Consider the following 11391-nt stretch of genomic DNA (forward strand, 5'->3'; position numbering starts at 1 on the left):
GGTATTTAGAATACAGTTACTTTGTTGAAATAAATGGATTACACGGCGGTATTTTCCTGTTTCATATTGTGGCGGGTCAGGACTGTTTGGGTTTTGTTTGACATCTACGTTCTGTTGTTCCAGGCGGCAGCGTTACGGTTGCCATGGTTACAGGGTGATGCTCTCTCCGAGACTGTGTGTTTCCTGGGTGAGAGAGCCCCTTTTTGTTGTTGTTGTCGTGCTAAGCTAATCCGGTCGTTAAGTCTGACGTCACTAGCCGTGTCTGGGCCTAAACTCCGCTGCAGGTCCATATATCAAACGATCACTATGGCATTACTGAGAGTTGAAAAACTGTCTAAAGTCTTTCATCTTTAATAAAATGATCAGCGTTCTGCTCTACCAGGTGTAACAATTGAGTTTAACATCCAGGCATCCATGAAAACGGAATTTATGACATTTAACGGAGTTAGAAGTTAGCAGGAAGTTAACTCGTTAGCTTCTATCTAAATACAATATGGCATGTCCTGACTGCGGGGTTTTGGAAACAAATTCAAACGTACAGCTCTGTTATCACTTCCAACATAAATGAAGACAGAATACTAAACAGCAGTGATGTTTGTAGGGTTACTGAAGTTTGGCTAGCTGGTATATAATGATGTGCTACGTGACCGCTAGCGACACAGCTATGTTAGCATAATATAAACAAGCTAACTTTTTTCCACTCGATAAAAGTTAACGTGAGTGTTCTCGGTGGTCAGGAACAAATGTAATCGCATGGCAGGATGCTGTAAAAGGACCAAACTTCAGCCAGGAGAACAACTGAGATAATCCATCCACAATACGAGGTTAGTCATTCATATACTGCTGCATGGGCTGGGCTGTAGTTACATCCTAAGGTTTTAAAAAACTGAGCTTAAATAAATGATTAGCGGTAATAAAAGCCGAGGGAGGTCAACAGTGATCACTGACTGTTTTAGGAGCTTTTTGAGATTAAATAGAAGAAAATACAAAACATTAAACATGTTAACAACACAAAAGCCATATTAAACGCAGACTACTTTAGGCCCGGAAGCAGGATTCGTCATGTCATCACTTAACGACCGGATAGGCAGAATGCTAAAGGCAGACCTTCCCAAAGTGTGTGTGTGTGTGTGTGTGGTGGGGGGGGGGGGGGGTGCGCAGAGCCATTGCATGGGGGCACGGCATGAAAAGGGGAAAAAAAAGCAACAACAATGCTTGGACACTGCTAGCACCCACACAAATGCAAAGCAGGAGATGAAGCATAGCTGAATATGTTTCCAAACCAACTTCATTCTAAGCCAAAGACTAGAAAATATGGTGAAGCATATCTTCCCTTTGGTTTCACCTGCACAAGTGCCAAGGTAGGTCTCCCCTGCATAATTGATTTTCCCTTTGTCAGGAGCATGCGCTGGGCTCTTCAAATCACAGACAAACAGTATCCCACATTCTTGATTTTTAGTTCACAAACACTTGTTGTAATGACTAACTAATCCTGACATTTTGGAAATGTTAGCTCTTTATACAGTAAAGTTACAGCGGGATACAAATAATATCAGGCCGTTCCTTCCACGATTTGTTCCTCCTGTCTAAATCATGGACTAACAGTATCCCACAGTTGTTTATTTTTAAACCCATTTTGCACAGAGAGGCATTTTTTGAAAAATGTATTGATAGCAATGTTGAATATTATTACACAGGAATAAAACAACTACATGTAAAATAATTACACCGTGACGCCTCTGCCTTCCTAAATGAAGGGACAGTAACTGCGTGTGTATATGTAAGCATTTAAAACCTGAAGATAGAGACAAAATACTTTTAATCTGACTATCTGCTATTCTGCAATTCATCTCATGTAAACAATAACGTGGCACACAGCATGACGTGAAAAAAGGAACATACCTTTGACATTGGGTGATGAACTCTGTATTACTTGTCCACACCTAAATGCAAAAAAGGAGTTTTAAAAAATCTCAGTTTTCGGTGATTCCAAACGCTGTTTACGTGTGGACGAAACAGCTGCGTTTTCAAAAATAGCCGTGTAGGTGCGGACGTAGCGTAAAAGAGTTAGTAGTTTATTTTCTTACTACCTGCAGATTACTTGTATTTGCTTAATTGTTTACTAAATGTTTGAGGTGTGAAATAAACCGCAATGGAGCAAAATATGGGTGTGTGTGGTTGGAGGATGTGTGCACGCGGGGGCGCGAACATTTTTCTTGTAAAACAAAGGGGGGCCCAGCAAGAAAAGTTTGGGAACCACTGCACTAAAGAGTCATCACAGACATATACATGAAGGAAAAACATCACAGTGAAAACTGAACCATGTTAATCATGATAATGTCAGACTCACATTCATGTGATCAGTCACAGACCAAATCACAGCAGACAGCTCAGCTGATAAGCACACGACTGTACAAGGGCTGCTGGGTAATGTAGTTCCATAATAAAAGGGCATTCTCTACAGTAACTTGCAAAGACCACCGAGTTGGGTTCAAACATGTGTTTTTACACCAGAGCTCAGTCACAGAGCACGTTAGAGACAGAGGAGAAAATCCTTCATTTCTCTGATTAGTCTGAGATTTCCTGGACAAACATACATGTCTTATGATCTGAGGCTGGTACAGACTCCCTGTTAGACCTTTAAGCCTCATTATAGAGAAGGTTTCACACACCACAGATGTTCTCCTGGGCCTTCGTCCAAAACCAGAACAGTGAAGAGAGTGACATCATCATTTAGGTGGAGCAGGAGAGGCAGAAAATCAATCAAAGATGAAGACTTCCTCACGAAAAGCTCAGACAGACTGCAGAGGACAGCCTTCACTGCAGCTCTTTGAATGTTGGAACTTTGTCTTCTTCATGGCTGACCAATCACAGCACAGACAGGAACAACCCACAGACCAGACTGATCACATGATCTGCTCACTGTTGGCACTGTTTTTAAGGTATTGCTAAGTTTAAAAAAATAGCATATCACAAATAATATTTACAAATGTGGCACACAGGCTGGATCTGTTTTATATATTTAACTGATCACACACCAGTGTCCCTCACACATTTAAATGTGTTAATATTCTCTTGCTGTATTTGATTCACAAAAATAAAATCATGAAAAATATTGTAAAAATATGTAATGTTCTAATAATAATAATTATTACAACAAACTAAAAGTTCACATTTACAAACCACAAAGTGTGACAGTGCGAACAAGACAACCCTGTGACTGACCAGCATAACCGCTGAGGTACAGCATGTGCAGTACATTAAAAAACTATGTTTATGAAGTCATCGTGCCACCTCACCGTCTCGTAACCATAGATACTTAAACCTCAGGCATTAAGGAAACAAAGGCTCTAAAATGTTTTACATTTTACTGGAAGTGTTGACAGAAAGGAATTTAAATATCAGTTTCAGTCTGAACACGTGAGAGGTTTTCAGGAAAGAGAAACTTTACAGATATAAAACTAATCAGCCAATCATGCAGCAGTAACTCAGTTTGTTCATGCATGTAGACAGAACAAACAGCACTGAGAATCAAACCGAGCATAAGAATGGGGAAGATATTGTCACGTGAACACCAATAGAACTCTGAGGAGCATTTCCTTCTTGAATCTACAAAGAATTTTTTTAAAAGGGTCCAGCCCGGTACTATTATACTATTAGGTACATTAGGTGTACTTAATGAAATGGCCAGTGAGTGTAGTAGTGATGGCTTGTTTGTAAAAGCCAAACCGAAAACAGAAAACTTCAGCATTTTCCGAATAGCTTTGGGTCTGCTGATGATAAAGATGATGATGATTATCTAAGACTGTTTAGTTCATGGTCATGCGGGTGGATCTAACACCAGCTGTCAAAGGACAAAATAACTCACCTTGATTTTAACTCTAAAGGAAGAAAAGTGAATTACAGAGTGCTGAAAGCCTTAATCTGTGGTTGTAGTCTGTACACGTGGACGTTGCTGGAGAAGCAGAAAGCTTTGCAGCACTGTTCTATGAGTTTATTCAGATGAAGTGACTTCATAACACATGCCAGGAAGTACAGGCTACTGTAAGACAGGTATTAAATTCAGTTCTTTGCATTCTTTTGCGGCAAAGAAAGACTGGGCTCAGGGTGGTCAAAGCTCAAAAAATGATCTTTATTTTACATTCCCGGGAACGGAGAGCTCTTAGGCGCTATCATGCACCCAGCTCTGAAAACATCACAAGGTGAATGTGTATATGTCTAGTTCGGCTACGTCACACCCTAAGTTTCGATCAAAAGAACTCCTAATATGGTACCAGTTCCTCTTTCTTTGTGTCTCACTTCCTTTGCAGCTCTGCACTAAACTTCCCCTTTCTAAAGTCTGTTGCCAGGGCGACCTGTCACCCTCTGATGTAGTTTACACTCAAAGTTGGCCCTCTCTTATTAAAATACATAAAACAATATATTCAGCAAATAAGCGTTAAGAATATATATTTAAATCCCAACAGACCCCCTTTTTAACTAATTCTATTAGTTAACCTAATTAACTGACTCCCTCAATAACTACTGTGAACTAAAAACAGATATAATTAGCTTTTTCTTGTAAAAGGTCCTACATTACTTTTGTCACTCTTTGGAAACAGACTCTATAGAATTAACCCGTTTCCTCTTTAAAAAATTTACTCTTGGTTTCTTCACCCCCTTTAACGGGTAGCTCATATCCGGCCTTAACACTTTGTTTGGGCAATTTACATAACATAAAAATCCTACCAACTATTACTTAAGTCCCTCTTCTTACTCTTCATTAATTTATGGTCACATTTAACCTCTGTCTAACAAGCTTTTAATCTCCTAAACAACAAAAGAAATACTGGATGTTTTTCATGAAATCAGTACTTAAAATGACTTACAGTATAATCATTTCATTTTTTCCTGTACAAACCTGAATTGTTACTTCCTTATTCTAGTACAAGTACCCTTAAGTATTTGTAGTGAAGCACAGTTATACTGTACTTTCAGATATAAAGGTTGAAATTACACATAATTACAGAGTACTTGCACCTTAGTCACGGCTCGTATTATAAAGTGTTACCGATCATATGAACTATATCTGAAAAATATTTATATTAAAGTGCAAAGAGTCAGAGGTGGGACCAAGTCATTGTTTTGCAAGTCTCAAGTAAGTCTCAAGTCTTTATCCTCAAGTCTCAAGTCAAGTCTCAAGTAATGTCAGGCAAGTCAGAGTCGAGTCTCAAGTCACTGGTGTAAAAGTCCGAGTCAAGTCACAAGTCTGAAACTTTGAATTTCAAGTCCTTTTGAGTCTTTAAAAAAAACAAACGAAAAAATAATGTTGCAGTTATGCTAAATGTAAATATTAGACCATGTAATTTTTAAATCTGTGTTTTTCTCAACACATGACAAAATAGTGAACTTAGAAAATATACACAAATTGTGAAATTGCACCTCTTTAAAATGCAGCTCAATTAAACCTAGCTCCAAGAATAATTTTCACCGACAGTTCTGAGATAAGCTGCATGTTATTCTTGGATGCGGTTGTAGGACCGGCTTTAAAATCGCATGACAAAAATATCATACATATTAAAAAAAACTGCATCACCAACGTAGCCTGGAAAACATTTGCTAGTTAGATGAAGTCAGCTATCTCATCGTAGCATATTTATATGCATATTTATAATCATACGGTTCTTGGAGTGAGCGCATACACTCATGAAGTTTAGTAACTTCAGGTCACTGCAACAAGCCCAGGTACAGTTTACCGACGGATGGGTGCAGGACCTTGAAATGCACCGTGTAGAACGAAAGACCATCGTACGTATCATAAGTTTACCAGTCTCACAAATCGTCTTCATAAATACACATTCCTTAACCGTTTATTAATAGGACCTTTGAGCTCAACGGTAATTAATTAGTAGTGGAAATAATTTCTGGTACCCATCACAGAAATGTAGCAGTGACAATAATATTGGATGCTGTAATCGTACTGGGCAATTAGTGATACAAAACAACTGTTTTATCCTGTGAATAAAAGTATATGTTTTTGTCAATGTACCATAATAACAGAGGCGAAACGCAATATTGTGTCAGGACAATTCACTATTTATGCACAATAAATAAAGGAGCATAGCGCGACAATTTCTGTTCAGCGCCAGACTTGCTTGTAACCTATATCACCAATTATGTTATGAAAATGACGTATTAACTACTAAAAAACACTGACCTTCGTGTAAATGCTTGGAGCAGACTAACCTGTGAGCTGGAGTGTTCTGGGACGTTATATTTGATCTTTGAATGGCTGCAATCCAGGCCATCCGTCGCGTCTTTGTTACTTCGGAAACATGAACAATTTCTCTTCAACGACGTAATCCGATAACAACCGATCTCTTTACCCGTCGGCTTCCCGTGGCTGTCATGCGACCGGCTATTGCAGTTAATAATACAACAGCTTCTTGACATTTTTGTGTTTCTTTTTATCGCTGTATAACTGATTTTAATTGAAAGCCTGCGTGCGCTAGTACCGCTTGCCACGAGTTCCCAGAATCCTTTGCGGTTCTACCCGTGAATGACGTCACATTTTCAATCTCTATATAATATGCATGCTAAATTTTATATTTAGGGTAAAATATCAAGTCTTTTCAAGTAAACCGGTTCAAGTCCAATTCAAGTCCCAAGTCATTGGTGTAAAAGTCCAAGTCAAGTCACAAGTCTTAGAACATTTTTTCAAGTCAAGTCTAAAGTCATAAAATTAATGACTCGAGTCTGACTCGAGTCCAAGTCATGTGACTCGAGTCCACACCTCTGCAAAGAGTAGAATCAAACTCTAATCTAAAAAGTCAGGGGTGATTCTAGCAGTGGTGGAGCGGGGGGGGGGTGGCTTACTGGGCTTAAGCCCGGGTTGTTTTTTCAGAAGCCCGGGGTCTTTTGGAGTGTAATTTGTTAGTTAGATGCCTGACTGACAACTGTATAAAACAAAAACTACACACAATATTCGAAGCACATAGTGCACACTGTGGAATTTACGACTGTGCGTAAATCCCCCCTAATATTGGTATGATCCGAGCTCAGGCACTAAGCGACTGAGCGAGGGGGCGGGGGGAGCTGCTGCCTGTTGGAGAAACGCTGCCAGGCAGACAGAGGAGAACTCAAGTTTGAGCAGGTACCAAAGCAAATCATTCGTACTGTACAAATAATGTAAACATGACGGTGAATCACGAGAGATTGATATCAAACTGATCACTTGACCCATATTACGTTACTTGTTCTTCAAGTGAATCAACAAATGGAGAAATGAAAAGCCGAACAACAACAATGCTGTTTTTTTTAGAGAGTCTTAGCTTACATGTGTGTTTATTTCATATTTTCTGTTGTTACCCTCCACGGCTAAATAAATCGGTTTCAGTAATGCACTGATATACAAGAATGGACATAAGGAGCTTCTTTCAAAGAAAAAACTCTGGTAAATGTTATTTTATATATTATGCTTTGTATGTTGTTCAGAATATTTCTATGCAAAACAAGAGGAATTTCAATACACAGCAGTATATTCACAGTTTAAACCAGATATTTACATACACAAAACACAAGAACATTTTTTTACTGTACAACATCAATTTAGAGTAAACTTGTTTTGTTTTGGTTAAATAAATATTGAAATATCTTTTGAATTAGTTAAATGTCAGAATAAAGAGAGACAGAGCTGTCTATTTTTTATCACTTTCATCAAATTTAGGAGTACATATACACTAAGATTGTATATGTACTTAATTAATAAGAAAACTGCAGACGATTCCATTCTGAGCTGAAGAAGCTTCTGATTGGTTAGTAGAGTCCATGTGAGTAAATTGGTGGCACAGCTGTGGATGCATATAAGGCAAACACAGAGCCTGTTTCTTTGACATGGGAAAATCAAGAGATATCAACCAAAACACCAGGAAAAGAATTGTGGAGCTCCATAAATGTGGCTCAGTTTTGAATACAATTTGGTGCCATTTGCAATTAAGAAATACAGACAGTTTATCTCTTTACTCTTACATTTAACAAATGTGTTTTTTATATTTATCAATCTAAAAAAACAACATTTAGTCTGATTTGTTACAATTAAAATAAGTGTTTGTGTTTTGATCTGAAGAGTGTGTAAATATCTGGTTTCAACTGTATATTTGATGATGTTGGTGTTTGGCTTGATTGTCAGCACAAAGAGGGAGAGAGAGGAACAGAGAGGGAGAGAGAGGGAGATGGAGAATGAGGACAGAACAGAGAGGGAACAAGAGCAGGTGAGACACACATGTTAGTCAAATGGTCGTTTGCCAAAACTCATCAGAACATGTATCTCGTACCTAGTGTTTCTTTTTATGTTTGCTATTTTTCAAATTCTATATTTATTAAGTTATGCAGGCTTGTTTGCACAACAAGGCTAAATAATTATATAAACTTTTCTGAATCTAAATAGTGTACTTTGGTAGAATTAAAAAATAAGTGTAGTGCAGGTCTATGGTGATTTTGAGTGTTTTGATCCTGGTCCTGTCTTGGTTAAGTCCTAAAGTAGTCCTGTTTTAATTCCCGATCAGTTCTGGGTCTGGTTGAATTGGGGTTTAGTCCCTGTGTCTTGATACAACCCTGATTTTGTTCTGCTGCTAAACTAAAAAAAGAGTTTAAGATGTAGTGCATATGTGATATATATTTTTTCCTATATGAAGCTATTCTTTTTTTGAAAAAACTGAAAGCACAGCCTAATAAATCTCTCATTCACCCCCTCCCCCCAATCCCACATGCATACTACCCTTTAGGGCTAAGCCCCGGGTGTATCAAATGTCTGGCTCCGCCTCTGGATTCTAGGATGAAACCTTTGCAGATGTAGTCATCCCTTTTCACATTTGCACACTTTAGTTCAGGTGTGTGCACATAACAGTGTTACCTTCAGTTTAACAGTAAACAGGTGAGAAAGCTGCTTTCATATTACAGTCTCAGAATTCATATAAACCCTTCGAATTCAACCCTTCCCACCCGTGTGTCATCATCTAGCTCTTCTGCCTCTGCTAAAACACAGTTTTACTGCAATACTTTTAGCTGATTTATTTTGTTTTGCACTTCGCACATTTTATTTGTTCTTAGGTCATTTATTGTGGAAATTCTCATGTAGGAACTATTGTACTGCATGTTGGTTCCACTGGTGCACCTGTGTAAGTACCACCGAACAGAGGCAGCAATATAACATAGCTAACATTAACAGTGCAGTGTACAATGTACATAACTAATGTCACGTAACTTTGCCTACATGTGGCCAACAGTAATGTTTTAAAGTTATGTGACATTAGTGATGTTTGTACTTTCAGCGTTAACTTGGTTTTAAAGCCTTTATTTTAAAATATACGCTGTTCAATAGTCGACCTTAATCTTACAGAGAATGTGATGATTTTATGGATAATTAAAGTCAGTCATATATCCACAAACACAACAGGCTGAAAGTCAGTGATGCTGCTCGGTTTGCAGTCCTGAATATCACGGCACAAGCAGGATTCAAAGCACTGTTAATGTTAGCTATGTTATATTGCTGCCTCTGTTCGGTGGTGTCGAGCCAAACGGACTTTAACGTGTGTTTGAACGAGCTGACGGTTCACTCGTTAAGCTGAAAGAAAGATGCTTTAATCACAGGAGTCACACATGTGTCCACTGTACCATCTGGGAACTCTTCTTGTTTAGCACTCGTAATAACACAAACACTAAATCCTCCTTCTCTTGTGCTGTTTTGTAGCAGTGTATACACCTGAGACTGTCACCTGTCTGTCTGTCCTGCACACTCTCTCTTTTTCTTTCTCTCTATGATTGCTAGGCAACCTGAACAGCGCGACGAAGGCTAGACCATCCCATTTCACAAGCCTCTCACTTCCGCACTTCTCGTACTCATAGTACGCACCGTACGTAGTACGCGTACTGCGCGTACTTCAAGCTTAAGTCAGATGGAGTTCCAGTGTTCCAAAAAGTATCTGTAAAGTGCTCATTTCTGCCTCTAAGCATGGGCCAGGTATGTTTTTAATGTTGTATAGATCTTTTTTTTTTTATCTCTATTTCACCCATCTCACTATCTCATTGAATTTTATGTTGTTTCAGTTCGATGGTGGCATAGTTGGTGATGAAGGTGATGTTGTAACAATATCAACCCCAAGATTTTACAACTCATGTTAAAGCCAGTTTCATGCCATTAATTAAAAGAACTCTTTGACTTTAAGAAGACGTGGAAGTGACAGAGAGGGCAGAGCCTCACTGTTAAACTGTCTCTGATAATTTGGTGGGTTTCTGGGAGAAAGCTCTGTGAAAGTGGATCTGTTGTTGGACAGTGTGTTAGGGTCAGGGGGTTCGGACCAGTACCTGCACTATCTGAAGAGCTTTGCCTCTAAATCTTGTTGTACTGTTTGCTGCAGCTGTGATCAGCAGGGTTACATGATGCAGGACAGTGTGTAGCAGGACAGGAGACACTAATGGAGGTTCAAGAGTCTTTCAGAGGTGATGAACAAAAAAAAAAAGAAAAAAAAAAGAGGTGATGAACATGATTTGGATCATAAAGAGTGAAGCGGGTCACTCAGGTGAAGGTGGTTTCTCTTTCAGCTCTCTTTATAGGTTACAGCAGCACCACACACCCACACAGCTACATCACCTTGACACTACTGTAAATCTCCCAGAGTACAGATTACAGTTACATTCAATGAAAGCTGAGCATCGGCTTTAACAACAGTATTGTACAGGGTGGAAGAGTGCTGAGCTTCAGCTCTACAATAACCTGCAGTGTCCTACCAAGAAGTCTTTAACCCTTTCACGCAGAGTGGTCACTACAGTGGACAGCTATTCAAAGGCTGTTTTCTTGTATTTGTGTCAGTGTTGATGGTATACTTGCACATAAACCACTACACTGGACACTGATGTGTCACTCCATACCCTGCCACCCACTGGTCAGTATGTTTCCACCTAAGTGGACATGTAAAAACCTCTTTGAAAAGTACATGTTTAAAAATGAAGTTCAAAAATCTTTTTTTTATGCCTAAAGAAGAATAAAGATACTTAAGAAAAAAATCCTGATTGAGGTTGTCATAATTCATTCATGAAAGGGTTAATTTTGAAAATATTTCACAAACAACCAGTGGGAATATCAGGGACTTTCCAGGCTGATAAATACTTTCAGTTTCACTCTGACTTTTTTCTCACGTAAGCTTTTGCTTAAAGTGCTTGTCATATATTGACAGCTAGAACTACTTACAGCTTCTTCTGCAACACGTTTGCAAATTTCTCATGCCACAAACAGCCTTGACACCTGTACAACAGCATTTTACGGCAGAAGCTGGGGCACATTTGCAAATGTGTGACAACTGCAACTTGTGCAGAACTTGAGATATACTAACGTAGGGCTGAAGGAATGTTTGTCAG

This window comes from Rhamphochromis sp. 'chilingali' (assembly GCF_963969265.1).
Source record: "Rhamphochromis sp. 'chilingali' genome assembly, chromosome: 3".
NCBI classification, from domain to species: domain Eukaryota; kingdom Metazoa; phylum Chordata; class Actinopteri; order Cichliformes; family Cichlidae; genus Rhamphochromis; species Rhamphochromis sp. 'chilingali'.